Source organism: Stegodyphus dumicola, chromosome 4, assembly GCF_044657685.1.
Source record: "Stegodyphus dumicola isolate Sdum_Otavi_A_Nest chromosome 4, ASM4465768v1".
Taxonomy (NCBI): Eukaryota; Metazoa; Arthropoda; class Arachnida; order Araneae; family Eresidae; genus Stegodyphus; species Stegodyphus dumicola.
Window position 1 is genome coordinate 250,947,440 of NC_140771.1, and position 19,334 is coordinate 250,966,773.

The 19,334-nt window shown below is 34.1% G+C and overlaps 1 protein-coding gene and 1 non-coding gene across 2 annotated transcripts in view; one reads left to right on the top strand and one right to left on the bottom strand.

Moving 5' to 3' along the window:
- Positions 1-19,334, bottom strand: part of Trpm (transient receptor potential cation channel, subfamily M) — a 1,045,900-nt gene that overhangs the window by 244,790 nt on the left and 781,776 nt on the right. The window lies entirely within an intron of this gene.
- Positions 693-764, top strand: TRNAP-GGG (transfer RNA proline (anticodon GGG)). Its single transcript has one exon. It is a non-coding gene; the product is annotated as a tRNA-Pro (tRNA).

A 19,334-nucleotide genomic window follows, 5' to 3' on the forward strand; every position in this document is an offset into this window, starting at 1 on the left:
GTCAAGTGTAAGTCCACATACAGTTTAAACTTAGTGAACTTTTACATGCTGTGATTATGGACAAAATGGCTCCGCTCATGAACTTTATGAACTGCAATAAACCAATATATCTGAAATAACCCATGGACACCCACCTCTTTAGCATTATTATAACAATTCATTTAACATTGTTTTGCCAGTACTAATTATAATTATCTCATTATGTTTATTTGTTTATTAATTAAGTTTATCTCCTATTTTTGTTGCACCAAATCAGATGTTCAATTTATCTTGTGAATCTCAAATAGTATTCCTACTATTTTGTAATCTACTTATTACAATTTGGACACAGATCATTGTCTTGTACATGTACGCTTTTGCATCGGTATGTGCTTCGGGCGACCAGCTTTGGGATCCTCTTGCACTGAATCTCTGCTTTGACGAAACTTTTTGTGCCACTCTAAAACATGACTTCTTGTAAGTTTTTCGCCTGCATATGCTTGCTTAGTCATGTCACTCGTTTCGAGGTTTAATCCTGAACTTAACGCAGAACTTAATATTCACTCATTGCTCATAATTAGTTACCATTGCGTCATCTTAACGAATGCGACAACAGTCCGAACCGTGTGCTGCTAAGTGTGCAGCTACCGTGTGCTACCACATGCATGGAAACATAGCAAGGTTTTAAGGTATTTCTCCCACTTTCCTAGCGTGCCTTCGTGGTGTAACGGTAGCACGCTGGGCCGGGATTCCAGAGGTCCGTGGTTCGATTCCTGGCGAAGGCGGTACCTAATGACTCTACAAGTGGCGCCCAAACTAAAAAATGGGTTGTGGATGATGATTCTCCGCACCCAGGATTTGGCGAGGTGGTCCCCTAAAACCTTAGTCGCCCTTTAAGAAGGGGTGTATATAAGGTATTTCTCCCACTTCCCTAGCGTGCCTTCGTGGTGTAACGGTAGCACGCTGGCTAGTATACACATTACACAGGTGACGGGTGACGGAGGACGGGGACGCCTGGCGTATAACATAGGTAAACAGGCATATGTCCCACGTCCTCCACTATCTCGAAGAAGTAACTCGCTGGAGCCCCGTGAGGCTGCACCGGGAGTTTACATGGCCATGCAAGTGCTAGATGTCGGGTAGCTTTTACATAGGACGTTGTTAATAACACAAAGTAACTTAAAAAAAGAATATAAAGGATAGCATTAAAACACTAAAACACTCATATAAGCTGAAACACATAGATATACAAAATTAAACGTAAAAGCATAAAAACACACTCGTAATTACGTAACATAAAGACATGAAAACACACACGAGAATACATATCATGACACATAGAATACATATGGAAACACGAAGAGCACATAAATGCAAATATTACACGCAGAAGAAACATATGAGACATAGTAAGGTGTGCGTAAAGCAGTAGCGCTGTGCGGAAATATGCTCAGTTCACATAATACATAATGTACATACTTTCATTAGGGGCTTCTGTTGCATGAATTACATATTTCGTTGCATACACTACATTCGTGCATTGTACGGATATTATATATTTCGATTTACGATAACACATCATTCCATTGGGTGCCCGGTGCTTTACACTGATAAACATGTCAGTAACATTATTTCTGCAAGTTGGTGGCTATTGATAGCAGATGTTAACACGAGGCTCGAAATTGAATGTGGAATGTGTATTACAGAATGTGTACATACTGCGAATATCTAATCCTTGAGTAATACACATTACACATGGAAAAAACCACGAAAACGCCTATGCAGTCAGCACGTTTGCCAGAATCCCAGACAGGATCGAACTACCAGTCGAACTCAGCGGGCGCTGGTGTGCTAAATATATACCGAATCTCTGACAATTAACCAGTTTCGATGTCTGGATTTATTTTAAAAACAAACCTCCGTTTGAAGATAGGTGACTAAACTGCTTTTTTTATCTAAAAAATAGGACATTATACATTAAAAATCGTAAAGTACTGTAAACTCTAAAACACCAAATACAGTTAAAGGCAGCTGAAAACAATTTTTACAATTAAAATTAGTTTTCTACGTACAGAAGAGCAATTCGGCCAGCGGGCAGGAAGACAAAAGTTTCAGTGCACAAATTGAAAGTTAACTTTTGGTCCCACTGGGCAAAAGGACACTGAAGTTGGTGCACCAACTTACCTAATTCATTTTTCTACCGAGAGTTTCAAATGTAAGCAAATGGAGGCCCCGTTAGGCCCAACGCCACTTTTAAATTGTTGATAATTCTCAGCTGTTGCATACACATTAATTAAAGGCATTAAAACCTTAACCAGGAACACGAGAATAGCCTAATTCAATCACTTTTAAAGTAAAAAATGCACAATTTACCAAGATTTAAGGAAAAAGGTCCGTGATTCGATTCCCGGCGAAGGCCGGTTGCTATTTTTCATCTTTTCTGCTTCCAATCAACCTAATGACTCTACAAGGTCATGTCAGGTAAGAATACATACCAGGTAACATAAAAGAAATATTTGTTCCTCTTGATTATCAAAAACTCACAAATAAAAAAAAATTGTCCTGGAACGTTTCTGACAAAGGATGTACATAAAATATTGTTTGTTATTTCATAAACTATAAAAATAAGATCATACAGTTAGAATAAAGTTTTGCATGCCAGACATCGTTGCGTGTGAGTCTTCTTCAGTCGACATAAAGCAGAACTGTACACAACATGCTGTCTAGTCTCAAAGGAATTATGTAATGCAAAGCTGCAATAATTTACTTTCGAAGTTCCAGGTATGTAACAGTGTCAATAGGAGCATCGTGTTTTGAAACATTTCTGGAGAAAAAAGGTTTCGTGCCTGAAAATCAGGACAGCAGCAATGTAGGATGTTATCGTTTGCACTTTGGCTAAACAAGCGGAAAAAAAACTGTCGTATTTGACAATACATGTATTTTTCTCCGTTGGAACTGAGTAAGAACACACATTCTTTTACCTATCAAGTGAAAATTATGGCGCATTTATGTATCGCAAGAAATAACAGTTTGGAAGCAAGTATTTATATCATATTTTTTATACTTATTTTACTTTATACGGGAAATTTGCATGATTTATAAGAATACCACTTATTCAGCAACTGAAAATATACCTTTAACACACGCATTATTATGCTTTTCAAAACATATAGCATCTCTTTATTTTAACACATTCTATCGGTTTTTATTTTTTCACACTTTCCGTTGCTTAGTTTACGTTTCATTTCTCAATGTTTGTAATTCCTTTTCTTGAAAGAAATATTCTTGTCCTATAAATTGTGAATTCAAACGACGGATTCATTGAGAAACATTTTATTTCTGACGCATTTCTATTTGCAATAAAGAAATTTTGCTATTTTTTTTAACATTTGCATGAGAGAACAAATAAAACAACCATGATGACTGTTTTGAGTGAGACTAAGACAAATTTTTAAAAGTAGGATTTATTTTGCATTGTATTTATAACAAATTACGGATCGATTTGATTTGGTAGGTTTATTTAATTATGCCCAAGCAATCGAAAGCTATCTGCCTGAGAAGAGGGATGACTTCGTGGAGGAATTTCCATGGGAAACTGGTTAGTATACACATTACACATGGAAAAAAACCACGAAAGCGCCCATGCAGTCAGCACGGTTGCCAGGATCCCACACAGGATCGAACTACTAGTCGAACTTAGCGGGTGCTGGTGTGCTAATTATAATACTGAATCTTTGACAGTCAACCAGATTTCGATGTCTGGATTTATTTTCAGAACAAAGCTACGTTTGGAGATAGGTAACTAAACTGCTTTTTTTATCTAAAAACAAGACATATAAAAAAAACCTGTGGTAAAAAAAATATAGAAGCAAATAAAATGTAAAGTATAGAAGTCAATAATAAAAATAAAATAAATTTTCTTTTGGATTGCTTTATGTATTAAAAGTAAAAATAGCTTTTAATTTCAAGTTCTCATATTGCCCGAGTAAAAAGCAAATTCTGCGCATTTAAAGACTTGAAAAATAAATTAGGAGTAGGTGTGACATAAATGACTGATTACAACAAAACTAGTCTTCAAACATTTACTTTTGAGCACTTCAAACTCGTATTAAAAAATGTCTCAGCAAAAATAAAATCATCTCGTGTGGTCACCACACGATCTCCTTGTACGGCTTATTAAATTATACACATTTTTTGCAGCATTAATTTAAACCATTTCCTCAAATTTCATTAGCGATACGTATCTCATTCAATCAATTTAATTCCCAGTTCGCTGCAAGGTAAAAATACATACAAACTCAAAATATTTTCATTTGTAGAGCCATTAGATATTTGTTTGAAGCAGGCAAGATGAAAAATTAGCTACGCCTTCGCCGGGAATCGAACCACGGACCTCTGAAATACCGGCCCAGCTTGCAGAACCACTACACCAAGAAGGCACGCCAGGAAAGTGGGAGAAACACCTTACACATTAAAAATTGTAAAGTACTGTAAAATCTAAAACACCAAATAAGTTAATGGCAGTTGAAAAGAATTTTTACAATTAAAATTAGTTTTCTACGCACAAACAAGTAATTCGGCCAGCGGGCAGGAAGGCAAAAGTTTCGGTGTACAAATTGAAAGTTAATTTTTGGTCCCACTGGGCAAAAGGACACTGAAGTTGGTGCACCAACTTACCTAATTCACTATTCTACTGAGAGTTTCAAAAGTAAACAAATGGAGGCCCGTTAGGCCCACCGCCACTTTTAATTTGTTGATAATTCTCAGCTGTTGCATGCAGATTAACTAAATGAATTAAAACATTAACCAGGAACATGAGAATAACATAATTCAATCACTTTTAAAGTGAAAAATGCACAATTTACCAAGATTTAAGGGAAAAAAACTGGGCTACCCGTGACAGGTAACAGGGTAGGAATATATATGTATACACTTTGGTTTTCATTAATTAAGGAAAAATTACAAAAATGATGCTTTCTCAAAAAATAACTTTTAGAATTTAATGAAACTGACTCCCATTATACAACACATAGCAGGGTATAAAACAACATAAAAATTATTTATCAATTATTGTGTTTTAGAAATTAACCGTATTGTTGCGTTTTTTTCCTTTTCTGACACCAGTTCGTACGGGGCTCGTGTATTTGAAGTGAATAACGACGACACTTGATGAAGTATCGGAACACACTTTATTAGCCAGTATTGTCACATTTCAACAGCAATATCGCAAAATAATTTTAAATTGAGCCTATTTTTAGAACTTCCGATACACAGTCTTGAGCGCTGGAGATAATTTTTTTTTCGTGTACAATTTTGCAATTGCTCGATTTTAAATCGTCGAGTTTCTTAATCAAAAACTCATACATGCTTTACAAAGAAGACAAAATGTTAATAGTTAATTAATATTGCTTTAAAAATAGAGTATTTGTAACAAATGCTAAAACGATCTGAAAGGGTTTAGACTTTGATTTACGTCCAAAGAGCCTTTTCTAACGATTCGTGAGTTACCTTTATTTATTAAATGTCCTGTTCTGCGCAGTTAAACCATAAATTTCAGTTCAAGAGCAATATTGCAAAGTAATTTTAAAATGAGCTTATTTTAGAATTTCCGATGCACAGTTTGGCACGCTGGAAATAATTTTTCCCCCCCCGTACAGTGTTGCCAATGCTCGCTTGAAATCGTTTTACTTGTTAATCAAAAATTCGTTGAAATGTCACAAAATATGAAATCGATAATAAAACAAATTTAAAATTCAAATTGGGGTTTCCACATGGCTTCATTCCATGGAACATTACGTTATTTAAATTTCGATCGTTCTAGGTACCGTTGTCTTATAACAATGCTAGAAACATACAAACATTCATGCAGGTTCTTCATTATTATTTAATTTCATTAAATATAATGCAGGGTGATAATATTTGGTGGCAACAATTTAAAAAGTGAAACAACGCTTATCGTGAATCGACACAAAATGGCAAAACGAAATTAATAGTCCTCCTGGGCAAATTGCTCCTTTGGACTAAAAGCCCACCAGCGGCCGAGCGGTAAAGAAGCTGAGTAGTTCGGTCCGGGGTTCGAATCCCGTGAACGGGCTGGCTGCATGGGAGTTTCCGTGGTTTTCACCATGTGTAACGTGTATACGAGCCAGTTTCCCTTAGAAAGTCCTCCACGAAGGCATCCCTCCCTTTAGGCAGATAGCCCTCGTGTGCTTTGCCATAATTAAATAATCCAATCCAATCCTTTAGACTAAAAATTGCTTTCGAAAAGGACAAGTGTAAAATGTTCCGCAGAATATTCTAAGTGGGCCCTTTCTTAAAAACGTTTAAGAAACCCTATTTTAGAAGAACTCAAAATATTCTTCAGGATGCAGTCAGTATCATTCTGCATTGATTATCCCTGTGGAATAATATTTTGGAACGTTTACATTTCTCAAAGTTTATATGTCTTTCCCATCAAGGTGTAAGAAATTAGAGTAATGCCTTTTATTTGAGGCGTCCAATAGATGATGATTTAAAATGATTCAGAAATCATTTGTACTTCCTTGTACTAAGTAAAAGAAGTATTGTAATCGCGAAAAAATTCAGGTAACATATTTCAAAGAAAATTTCCATTTTCACCACTCTCCAATCCATTTGGAAGATGTTTTTACATGACATCTGTACGTACGGGCAGAATAAAGGAATTTTTTTGACAAAACGGACTGCAAAATAGATTTAAAAGAGACACAAATATTATTTTCCGTAGCGTCTTTAAAAAGGAATAATCTCAGAATGTTGAAATTTTGTATATAGCGCTGCTATATACAAAATTTGCTTCTAACCTTTTCGATGCAATCGGCCGCACCACAAGTGTGTAAGTACACATATAACTCATTCTGTTACCCGGCTCGGTGAGATCAGGTTTTTTTTTTATTCTTATATTTTGGTAAATTGTGAATTTTTTGCCTCAAAAGTGATTGAATTATGCTGTTCTTATCTTCCGAGTAAGATTTTTATGCCTACAGTTAATCTGCATGCAATAATTGTGGAATTATCAAATATTTAATAGCTTTGAAGTGCGATTAAGCCAGCCACTTTTGTTTACATTTTAAAATTTGCAGAATAGTGGATTTGTAGCCAATCTAGAGAAAACTGAGCTTCGCAACAAGAAAATAACACCTTCTTTTACTATAACGAATTAAATTATGCTTAATTCATTCCGGAATTATCATTTAAGTTATTAGCTTTTTTTTTTTTTTTTTTTTGCGTAGAAATTGGAATTTTAATTGTAAAAAGGTTTTTATGCCTTTAGGTAATCTGCATGCAATAGTTAGAGCTATGAACAACTTTAAAGTTAAGTGCCACTAAGCCTAACGACCATCTGTTTATATTTGAAACTCTTAGTAGAATAGTCAGTTTGTGCAGCAACTTTACAGTGGAATTTAAAAAAATAAACCGTTTTTAAGTGTATTTGGTGTTTTATGTTTTTCTGTATTTTGCAATTTTGCAATTTGTAATGAAGAGGTTTTGAGTTTTTATGTATTTCTGCCTGACCGTGAAGTAAGAACTCTTTATTAACTGAATGAGAAATATATCTCTAACGAAATTCGAGGAAATAAGAACTTTAAACGAGATGCAGCCAAAAATGCGTGTAATTTAATATGCCATACCAAAAAGTTATGTGGTGTCCACATTAGATTTTTTTAAAAGGAAAACCTGTAGCTGTTGAAAAATAAAAATATTGCATTGATCTAGCAAGTACCTTGATATTCCTTCGGAATAAAGGTTAAACCTTCTTGTTACTAACGAAACCTTTCGGATCTTCGAATCTTGATCGTGATGGTGTAACACGTTCATCAATCACATAACAGCAAGAAAAAGTAGATGGTTAAACTACTACTGACGTTTTAATCTTTATGAGGACACAGATGCATAGGTACGGTGTTCTTGTTTTTCTTTTTGGGTAGAACCAAGGTAATAATTGCAATCGCATTCGTTTTTACTATGGTATCATAACGTAAATTGTTGAAAATTGTTGAAAAATGTTATTATTACTAGTAGCATTAGGAGCAGTATCAATCATTATTACTAGTAGCATTAGTAATAATAAAATATCTGAAAGATTTCAGATTTTAAATTACATCCAAAGGGGCGTTCTTTTAACTTTTGTGTGCTACCTTTATTTATTAAATATCATGTTCTTCGCACTTCATAAAATTCAGTTCAACAGCAATATCGCAAATGAATTTTAAATTGAGCATATCTTTAGAATTTCCGATACACAGTCTCGCGCGCTGGAGATCAAAATGTTTCTTCTGTACAACGTTGCCATTACTCGCTTCGAAATTCTTGAGTTTGTTAATCAAATATTCGTCAAAGTTTTACAAAATATGAAATCGATAATAAAAAAAATTTCAAATTTGGGCTTCCACATGCCCATATTCGCAGTAGGATGACGTCATTCAAAATTGGATGGCTCTAGGTACCGTTGTTTTATCGGTTACAGCCGAAAATATCGCGGCAAAAACATCGCAGACGAAAATGTCGCGGAGAAAACAACGCAAGGCGAAAACGTCGTGCTACAAAACATCGTGGGAGAAAACGTCGCAAAGAGAAAACATCGCAGTTCTAAAACATCGTGGTACAAAACATCGTCGTCGAAAATAAAGCGGTTCAAAAACATCGCAGTTTAAAAACATCGTCGTTGAAAATATCGTGGTAAAAAATAAAGTATCTACAAATCATCCCATGACGATAACATCGCAGACATGCTTTTTTCAGGCATGCTTTAATAAGTGTAAATGGATATTCCCATAATGATTTGTGAGCGCAAGATGGAAAGAAGGATAATTTTTACTTTCATATTTTTTATTAATTAATAAATTTTTGCTGAGAAAATAAAAAGGAAACTTAAGCATAAAAAATTAATGCAACTTATAGCACTTAATAGAATTTTAAACCGACATAGTTAACTAACAATGGCCATTAATAAATCATTTTTATAAAGTTTTTACTGGTAATATTTCATGAAAAGTATAATCTATAAGTTACATTTAATTTTCTATGCTTAAGTTTCCTTCTTACGTTTTCAGCAAAAATTTATTAGTTAATAAAATATGTGAAAGTAAAATTTATCCTTCTTTACACCTTGCGCTCACAAATCATTATGGGAATATCCATTTACAATTATTAAAACCTGAAAAAAGCATGTCTGCGATGTTATTGTCATGCGATGATTTGTAGATACTTTATTTTTTACCACGATATTTTCGATGACGATGTTTTTAAACTGCGATGTTTTTGAACCGCTTTATTTTCGACAACGATGTTTTAGAACTGCGATGTTTTCTCTTTGCGATGTTTTCTCCCACGATGTTTTGTAGGACGACGTTTTCACCTTGCGTTGTTTTCTCCGCGACGTTTTCGTCCACGATGTTTTTGCCGCGATGTTATCGGCGGACACCGTTTTATCACAATGCGAGAAACACGTATTAATTTATGCAGTTGATTACCAATCTGTGTTAGGCGTGGATTTTTACTATATAAACTCTCTCGATTTCGAGGAAAAAAAGCCCCTCTTCATGAGGAGCAAAGAAATTCGCAACTGAAAAACTAAGTTACGAACGTATTTAGACCCTAAAGGGGTTATCATTCCCATGATGCTCTCTTCTAGACCGTTCTGAGAAACGGTATTCTGGTAGCACTGGTTTAAACGGGAGGATTCCTAGAAAAAAACAGCTCCACTGGAAGCGAAGTCGAGCCTCGCTATGGAACCGATTAACCGGTTACGCGGGATTTTTTGAAACCTCGCGAAAATGTTTCCGCTGCAGCTCTGTCCCGGGTAGAAATCAACCAGTTATACGAAAGTTCTGCTTGTGAAGGATCGCTTGATCCAAATCTGAGCGATAATCGATTACTGTTTGGTTTTCAAGTCTGTTGAGTAAGTAAAAATGGTAACTTAGCTACGCAGGTTTCATGGAAAAGTGCGGGTTCTGAGAATTGTCCCTTTCGACGCCCAACCCTCGAAGCGGAAACATATGCGTTTGGGACATAAGAGAGAGACGAGAGAGTAGCGCCATCTGTTAGTAGAAATAATAAACACAGTAAATTTTTGTGAATGTGAAAAGTTTCAAGGAAATCTAATTTCCTGTAAAAGAAGGTTTTCGAATAATTTTTGCCGATCTTAAGCCAAAATTGTGATTAAATTTTCAACTATGATTAGCAGTCTAAGACTTGTAAATTTCACCTTTTCGGACATAAGATTCATGTTCATTAATGCGAAACCGTAATGATCTTTTAATTTGGCCGACATGTCTCGAACCACACTGACAAGATATGCTATAAATTCCCCAAGAATTGAAGTCAGAAATAGTTTCTTTAAGAACTGAATCATGGATTTTATGTCTGAAAACACACTGACAAGATATGCTATAAATTCCCCAAGAATTGAAGTCAGAAATAGTTTCTTTAAGAACAGAACCATGGATTTTTAGTGATAGGCGAGAAAATGACTTGAAAATTGAACTTCTGGAGAATTCTTGCAATTTTGTAACTGATAGAAGGATGAAAGAGAAAAACGACTAGGTTACTAACGTTATTTCTAACAGCGGAATATTTCCTTGGATGGAAAGAGATAAACTTTTGTAACAGATTTAAATAATATTAAAATCTTGTAGTTTAAATAATTTAAATAGATGAACATTAAGGTATTTGTGAATGGCAATATTTGAAACCAGACTCAAGTGCCTCGTGCGACTCTCGCACGAAGAATGTAATTTATTTTTAAATGTTAGAATATGTTTTCTCTTCTTGTTTGTATGTCGCCATTTTGAGTGCTAAATAAAGTTTTTTTCTGTGTTCCATCATTGGAGTTGCTTCATATTGCCAAAGAAGTATCACACTTTTTAAGAGCACGGGAGAAAAAAAAATGTGTCAGTTTCCTGTAAATAATTACTGTTAGGTAGCAGGACCGAAGTCATAAAAGAAAAATAAGAACTTTCAAAGATGACTTACCTAATACCGTCCGTAAAGCGCGAGAGGTTGGAGCTTCTAAGTACTGAATTTTATTACGTATACAGAAGTATACAATACGTATGCAGAAGGGTTAGTAAAAACGGTATTTCAATAAAAAACCAATGGTTTGTCAACCAAGGTTTCATGACGGAAACGACAGACATCACGTTTATAGAACAAAGACAGATCCACACTCATAAGAGTATTACATAAGACATCTCTGTGTCTTTACCCACGCTACAAATGGAAAGTTCGCCTGAGTCAGTGCACAAAATATCAAAGCTGGAGTCTACAATAATAAGAGTATTTTCTTTTCGGTAAAAGTTTCAGTTTAATATCTGAGTGTAAAGGCTTTTCATCTAGACCACCGGTTCTCAACCTTCTAACTAACGCGTGGAATCTAAACAAAAATTGAAAAACCTTTTGTACCACCAGTACAAATTACTACTACCATTACCACTCTTGAACAAAGCTCATATTGCGTAAATTAACGAGTATTAGAAAAAAAAATCAGGATGATGGGGTTTTAATTTTTGAATTTAATAAATAATAAAAAAAATCTGAAAGATTTCATATTTTAAATTACGTCCAAAGGGGCGTTTTTTTAACGTTTTGTGTGTTACTTTTATTTATTAAATATCATGTTCTTCACACTTAAACCATAAAATTCAGTTCAATAGCAATGTCGCAAAATAATTTTAAAGTGAGCATATCTTCAGAATATCCGATAAACAGTTCTGCCCGCTGCAGAAAAAAAGGTTCCCCCCCCTCGTAGAGTGTTGCCATAACTCGCTTTGAAATCCTTGATACTGTTAATTAAAAATTCGCTAAAGTTTAAAAAATTCGTTAAAATATTAAATCGATAATAAAACAAATTCCAAATTTCAAATTTGGTCTTCCACATGCCCATATTCGTAGGAAAATTACGTCATTGAAAATTCGATGGCTCTATGTACCGTTGTTTTATCACAATACGAGAAATAGACATGCATTTATACAATTTTTCATTATTTAATTTCTTCAAATATAATGTAGGACTCTAACATTGGGTGGCAACAGTTTGAAAAGTGAAACGGACATTTATAGTGATTTAAGAGGACTCATACACATTAAAAACCCGTAAGATCTTCGAATATGTGACTCTTGAAAGAATTGCGATAACTTAATTATTTTAAAAGCAATTACTTCTAACTTTTTACAGATGACTACATAATATAGCTGCTTTCTGAAATAGTAATCAGAAAGTTTGTGTTGCCAGAAATATTTTTATAATTTAATCCGCTTTGTGAGAAAAGTTTTCGTCATGCTTCTACATTGCGCGCACAGTTTAAAACACATTCTGTTGCATAATTTGATTCCATATTTAAAGTGTAGCTTTCATAACATTTGCAAACTATTGTGAATCAAAAATTATAAGAATTTCATGTTAAAATTTTATTTTATTGGAAGTTGAGGTTATAAAATGTATTTTATTAAAAAAATCTATTAGAAAAATATTTGTGGCAACACAAACTTTCTGGTTACTAGTTCCCTAAAGCAGGTATATTATGTAGTCAGCTGTAAAAAGTTGGAAGTAATTCCTTTTAAAATAAAAAAATATCCAAATTCTTGCAATAGTCACATATTCGAAGATCGTAAGGGGTTTAAGGTGTATGAGCCCCCTTAACGCAAAATCGCGAAACGAAAACAATAGTCCTTAAGGAACAAAGCCCCCTTGGACTAAAAATACTTTGCTTCTTTACGTACCACCGGTTGATTCTAGACAAAACCAAGACTACAGAATATTCCACCAACTTTAGAAAACGAACTTTACAGTAATTTAGGTATATGCGGGGAGGAATAATGACATGAGCCAACTACCCTAGGTCCGAGAGTCTGAGCCATACTCACTGTATTTATATAATAGCTGTAAAACAGCTGTGTGTCTTGACTCACACAACAAAAGCCAGTTCGCCTGGGTTCATGCACAGAATTTCAACGCTTTAATATCCGATTCTAGAGGCGTTTCATCTAATCAGACTCAGGAATACAGAATATTCCAACTACACCAGAATATTAACTTTACAGTAATTTACGTATATCAATTTAGATACATGAGGAGAAATATTAATATATGCGAAAAGTATGCTAGTTCAGAGAGTCATTTTCTTGATAGAGCAAAGTCAGATCTATGAATCTATAAATACAAAAGCATTTATACAAGAGTTTTAACCCGTAACAGGGGAGGTGAAAAAGTTGAACATAACAGGGGACGTGCGGTCTCGGAGACCGCGCATTATAATAAATTTTTAAAAATCGTCTAATTAAAATATCATCATGATATTTCACTTAGATGTTCTTTGAACATTTTACTCTGAAAAGAAAATATGTTTTTACACTTTAAAGTGAAATTAAAGTTTTCTCAGAAAATTTCCCCATAGTCTCAAATTTTTCGCTGAAAATCATATGCTGCACTAAATTCTATAAAACTAAAAATAAGAATGCATCTATTTTGAATTAACTATTTTATCTATATTAGTTAATATTCAAAGCAAATTTTAACCGCAGAAAATTGTATGTAGCACAATACAGAAAAATTTTGACAGTACCTAAAATATCAGTATTTCGCTGATTTTCCGATAGTAAACAATTTAGTTTTCGTCTTCTTTAGCATATTCATTGCATAACTTTTGCGTGCATTCCAAACAAACAGGGTCTTGGCAAGATAAACATAAATATACTGTCTTTCTTTTCTTGCTTGGGGGGGCACAGACGACATGTTTTCCTTGATTTTAATTTTGCTTCTTTTGTGCACTGCTCCACATCCTTAGACTCGGCTTCTTTTCCTAAAATCCGCTTTATCGTCAGGCGCTATTCTCGATTTATTCTTGGATTTTTCCCTCTCGTGTGTAGTAGTGGTGGTTGGTCTAATTCTCTCGCTAATTCTTTCGAAAACACCATTCTGGTCATAACAGGGTTTAGGTTATAACCTTGGTCCAAAATGTATGCGTTTACTGTACTCATATCTACTCACCGGTAGAAAAGAGCCATAGGCCAACGCGTTGTTCTCCTACTACAGGAATGGACAGAACATTTTTCATCTAAAGCATCAACACCACCTTTGGTTCTGTTGTAAAAACCAATTATTTCAGGTTTCTGTGTTTCCGAGTCTGTTTCTATCGAATGATGCAATGATGACATGAAAACCACTGCTCGCCTTTTTTTCGCAGAAATTTTCTTCACAGTCAGCTTCTTCACTAAAATCACTTCCAACTTCGTCTAGAATTTTTTTTTCAGTTCTTCTGCATAACGTGGATCAGAAGGATAAATGAATCCCCGCAGACCTAACTTCAGAGCCACGTGTTCACTACTGCCGAAAATTGTAACACTGAGAGGGAGGTGAGGTCTCACAGACCGCTCTAGAAGAGTTTCAACAGATACACTTGCCAAAGCATTCCGATAAAAAGAGGCCAGAAAGAAGGTCACGAAACATGAAGCTAGGGGAAGAATCCATTCACTTGGACAAAGCATGCAATAGGGGTGATGGGAGGAACATGTGGCGCGGTCCGTCGGACCGCACGTCCCCTGTTACGGGTTAAGACAGTTGTGTCTCTTTACCTACACTACAAAACCATGGAGGTAGGAAGTAAGAAGGAGTCGCCCTAAACAAGTTTCTCCGTACCCTGCTCTGAAGCACCGGCGATCCCTACGTGGTGACCAAAACATTGGGTCATTTACCATTGAGTTCTATGGGATTTGACGCGTTCGGGTGTAAATATTTTGTAATTACGTCGCAAATATACATATAAATGTATATATTTTCTTTTTCTACAACACTTCAGAGTCCTAAGTATGTGAAAACAACATATTTTTAAACAACATTCCGTTCTGAACGGAATTAAATGCTATACTTTTCACAGGACAGTTTTCTCAGAATGGTTTGATTTGAATGAAATATTTTCACAAGTTTTCGTTAATTACATTAGGAAAAAAAAATTAAGGTAATTCGATTTTATTCGGTTAAGGTACAAAAATTAAGATCAAAGTTTATTGTATTATTAATATTAAAATTATGCATTATTTCTTTTCTATTTATAGAGCTTCTTCCTAAAATACTTTCTTAAATATGACATGATTTTTTGGCTTCTTTTAAATCGAAAAATATAAGTCAATTTATAATTAATGCTCTATTCGGTTCATTTTAAATTAGAGAATTATTAGGAATTAAATAGTATTTGACTTTCTCTGAACATTTCTGAAAGGGAATAAAATAAGTTTTTTTTAAGTATTATTTAAAACTTGTAACTGAGTTATTATAAAATGTAAAGGGAATAATTCTTTTAATTACTTATCAGATTTTTTTTTTACCCTTCATTTCAACAATACATATTCCAAAACTCTTTATTACGTTCTTAAGTGCGCATCTCATAGCATTTGCTTTACAATACCTTTTAACAGATTGCTTTCCAATACGAACAATTCTTGCTTAAATAGTTTTATAACGTATTTGTCGACAGGATTTCAATTTATGTTTACAATTCAATATTAAGGTTATTATACATTTAGATAACATTTATAATCATTATAAATTAGATACATTTAATCATTAGATTTCTTCACAGTACTTTCACAGTTGTTTATAAGTGAATAAATTCTTCATTTCAAATACATTTATAAATAATTTAATGAATATTTAAGTATTTTGTCAAAGGCAGATACATGCATTTTGCAAGCACATGCATAAATACCCATACATATTTCCTATTTATCATTTCCGGCATGTGCAAATCTTTAATTTCTGTGCATTCACTATATTTTTCGTGTAAAGTAATTTACACTAATTTAGCATACACCCGAAAGTTTTACATAAAAAATATATATGAATATAATTTGAATGAAAATTATAAGTATTATTTTTATTACCCACTCAAAGGTCAGTTTTTCTTCAAAATTCCTCCACGATGGCATCTCTCTCTTTAGGCAGATAGCCCTTGCATGTGTTACTCTATTTAGTAAAAACTTAATCTGACCTATGTGCCTAATTACAAATATTTTAACATACATAATTTTATATTTACATTTAGCCATCAAGTTTCAAACTTTTCAAATCTTCTAGAAAATAAATTTTGGCAGATCTCTTTTAGCAATTTTCTTAAAATCTATATTTTTGTAGTGCAACAGCTTAGAATTTTATAAAACAAATTCATAATCAAAATCGCTGTTGTTAGTTATCGAAAAATAACCAAGATGTGATTTTTGCGTAAATGTCAGTAAACTATACAAATTGCTATTATCCATTACACTATGAATGTTTCTTTCATGCGAGAGTGTCCCTTTTTCTATTTCTATGGAACTGTCGTGTGTCGAAATACTATCAGAATCTTGTCAAGCGAGCTTCTGAATGTAAACAAAGAACGCCCCGTCTGGTGACCCAAGCTTCAAAGCAGTGCTTCACTTCTAGCGCGGAATGGCCCCTCCTCCCTTTCTTACCTCCATGTACAAAACACAGTTCGCCCTGCATTCCCCACACAGAATATCAACGCTGGTGTCTACAATAATAAGCATATTTCCTTTCGGTGAAAGCTTCAGTTTAGTATCTGGTTGTAGATGCGTTTCATCTAGGCAAAACCAGGAATACAGAATATCCCACCAACATTAGAAATTGAACTTTACAGTAATTTAGGTATACGAAAAATGGTGTGGGGAGGAATAATGATTAGTTTAGTAATTTAATGCAGGAAAGCTGAGAGTCACGAGAAAATCATGACGTTTTGAGGTTTGGTATTATGCTAATATTTTCGCAAACTCGGACGATTCACATAAATATTCTTCTTCCTCTCTTGCGGGGGGAGGAACAGACACATAGTCCAGTTAAATACTAAGAAAAAGGCAGTGCCTGATTCAATAAGCACTGCACATCATTTTATATTAAAACTATTAAACAAATGAAATTCTCGCAATGCAAATCAACAGCCTTATGCGAGATCAAGGTTTCTGTTCTGTTCAAAGGATCCGCAAATGTAATTCTTTAAATGACATATTTTAAATTCATAAATCTCATTTGATCATTAGTATTTGTATCATTAAAACATCAGCACTGGTTGCTTGTGTTGAATGACAAAGAAAGGCAACTACGACCTTTTCTCTTCTAGAAATATAGCATAACTAAAGGTTAACAATTTGAAGTATTGGAAAGTGGAATAAGACCATTTTGGTACGTGTGTTTAGTGCAAATTCTAATCGAAGATGTTGCTAAAGTTATTTAAGTATGAAAAACAAGTAAAAAATATTAAAGTCAATTCCTATTTAAGTCAACAAAGAAAAATTTTATGCAAAAAAAAAAAAAAAAAAAAAAAATCTGACAGCATTCAAAATTGTACATTACGCACAAAGGGGCGATTTTTTAACGTTTTGTGTGCTGCCTTTGTTTACTAAATATCATGTTCTTCGGGCTTAAATAATAAAATTCACTTCAATAGCAGTGTCGCAAAATAATTTGAAAATGAGCATATCTTTAGAATTTCCGATATACAGCCTCGTGAGCTGGAGATAATTTTTTTTCCCTCTCGCCCCGTACAATATATTACCATCGCTCGCTTTGAAATCGTTGAGTTTGTCAATGAAGAAATCTTTAAAGTGTTAAAAAATATGAATTCGATGATAAAACGAATTTCAAATTCAGGCTTACAAATGCAGATATTGAGAGAAAGGCGTTATTTAAAATTGGATGGTTGTAGGTACCGTTGTCTTATCACAATGCGAGAAACATTTATGCAGATTCTTCATTATTCAATTTCTTTTAAATATTACACAGGGCTCTAATATTTGGTGGCAACAATCTGAAAAGTGAACCGACATTTATAGTGAACCAACGCAAAATGCCAAAACGAAATTAATAGTCCTTCTGGGCTAACGCCCTTTGGCCCAAAAATATGGGAAATTCGTGGCTATACTACTTGACATTTGTTGAAACATTTATTATTCACGAAATCTAAAAAAGTACTCTAAATTTCTCTCCCTGATTACATAGTTACACTACAAGGTACATTCTTCCTCCTTTTTGCATATCTTTATTGTAACGGTAGCACACTCGGTGCGTATTTGAGAGGTCCAGGTTCGAGTTCCGGCGAGGACACTGTTTATTTTTCCTGTGTCTGCTTCATTACACAGGGTGTCCCAAAAACATTGACCTAGGCTTTTATTCCTTAAATGCGAGAGAGACTTTTGTGAAACCAATTAAAATTTTCAAGGAAATAAATTTAAAGAAAAAACAAAATTTATATTTTTACATAGTCTCCATGCAGAAAAATTTTCAGGTAACTAAATGTGGCTCATACACTAAGAATATCATGCATAAAATTTCAGAATTTTATCTTAAAAAGCCGCAGCATATGAAATTACTTAAACCATGTTTTTATCCTGAATACGAGTTTAAAAAAAAACCTGGTTTTGTAACTTTGTAAATAAAATTAAAGATAAGAACCATATTTTATATGATTATGATGCATTTCTACATCCCTTCACATCTGAAATCTATCTATATCTATCATGTACATTTGAGTTTATGATCAAATCCTCACCAACTTTGTTTAAACATATCTTTGGGAATTTATAGGAGGTGGTGTATTTAATTATGGCAAAGCACACTAGGGCTATCTGCCTAAGGGAAGGGATGCCTTCGTGGAGGACTTTCTAAGGGAAACTGGCTTGTATACACGTTACACATGGGGAAAACCACGAAAACGCCCATGCAGCCAGCCCGTTCGCGGGATTCGAACCTCGGACCGAACTAACAGTGTTCAGCGACTTTACCGCTCGGCCGCTGGTGGGCCGGGAATTTATAGGATAAAATGCTTAAATTCTGTACATGACTTTTTCGATGTGGCTCACATCGAAAAAGTCATGTACAGAATTTAAGAATTCTTTCCTAACTGAATTTAAGAATTCTTTCCTAACTGAATTTAAGAATTCTTTCCTAACTGAATTTAAGAATTCTTTCCTAACTGAAGAGAATATTTTCCTAACTGAGAATTTTCTGTACGAGGATCATATAAAAATGCAGATTTTGTATTTCTTCTAATTTAATTCCCCGAAAATTTAAATTGATTTCATAAAATTCTGTACATTTTTTACGTAACTTTGTAATTTTTAGTATACGTCTATGATCGTATTTAAGGAATAAACGCTGAGGTCGATGTTTTTGGGACACCCTATATATAATTATGTCTTTTGCATTCATACACGATTTCTCAGTTTACGTTTATGTGACATGATGCTTCGTACCACTCCGAATAATTTCATGTAGTTTTATTTAGCAGTTTCTGAAAAATCTATGCTTTTACAAGTAAGGATAATTTTGCGCATAAATTTATTTCTACAACAGC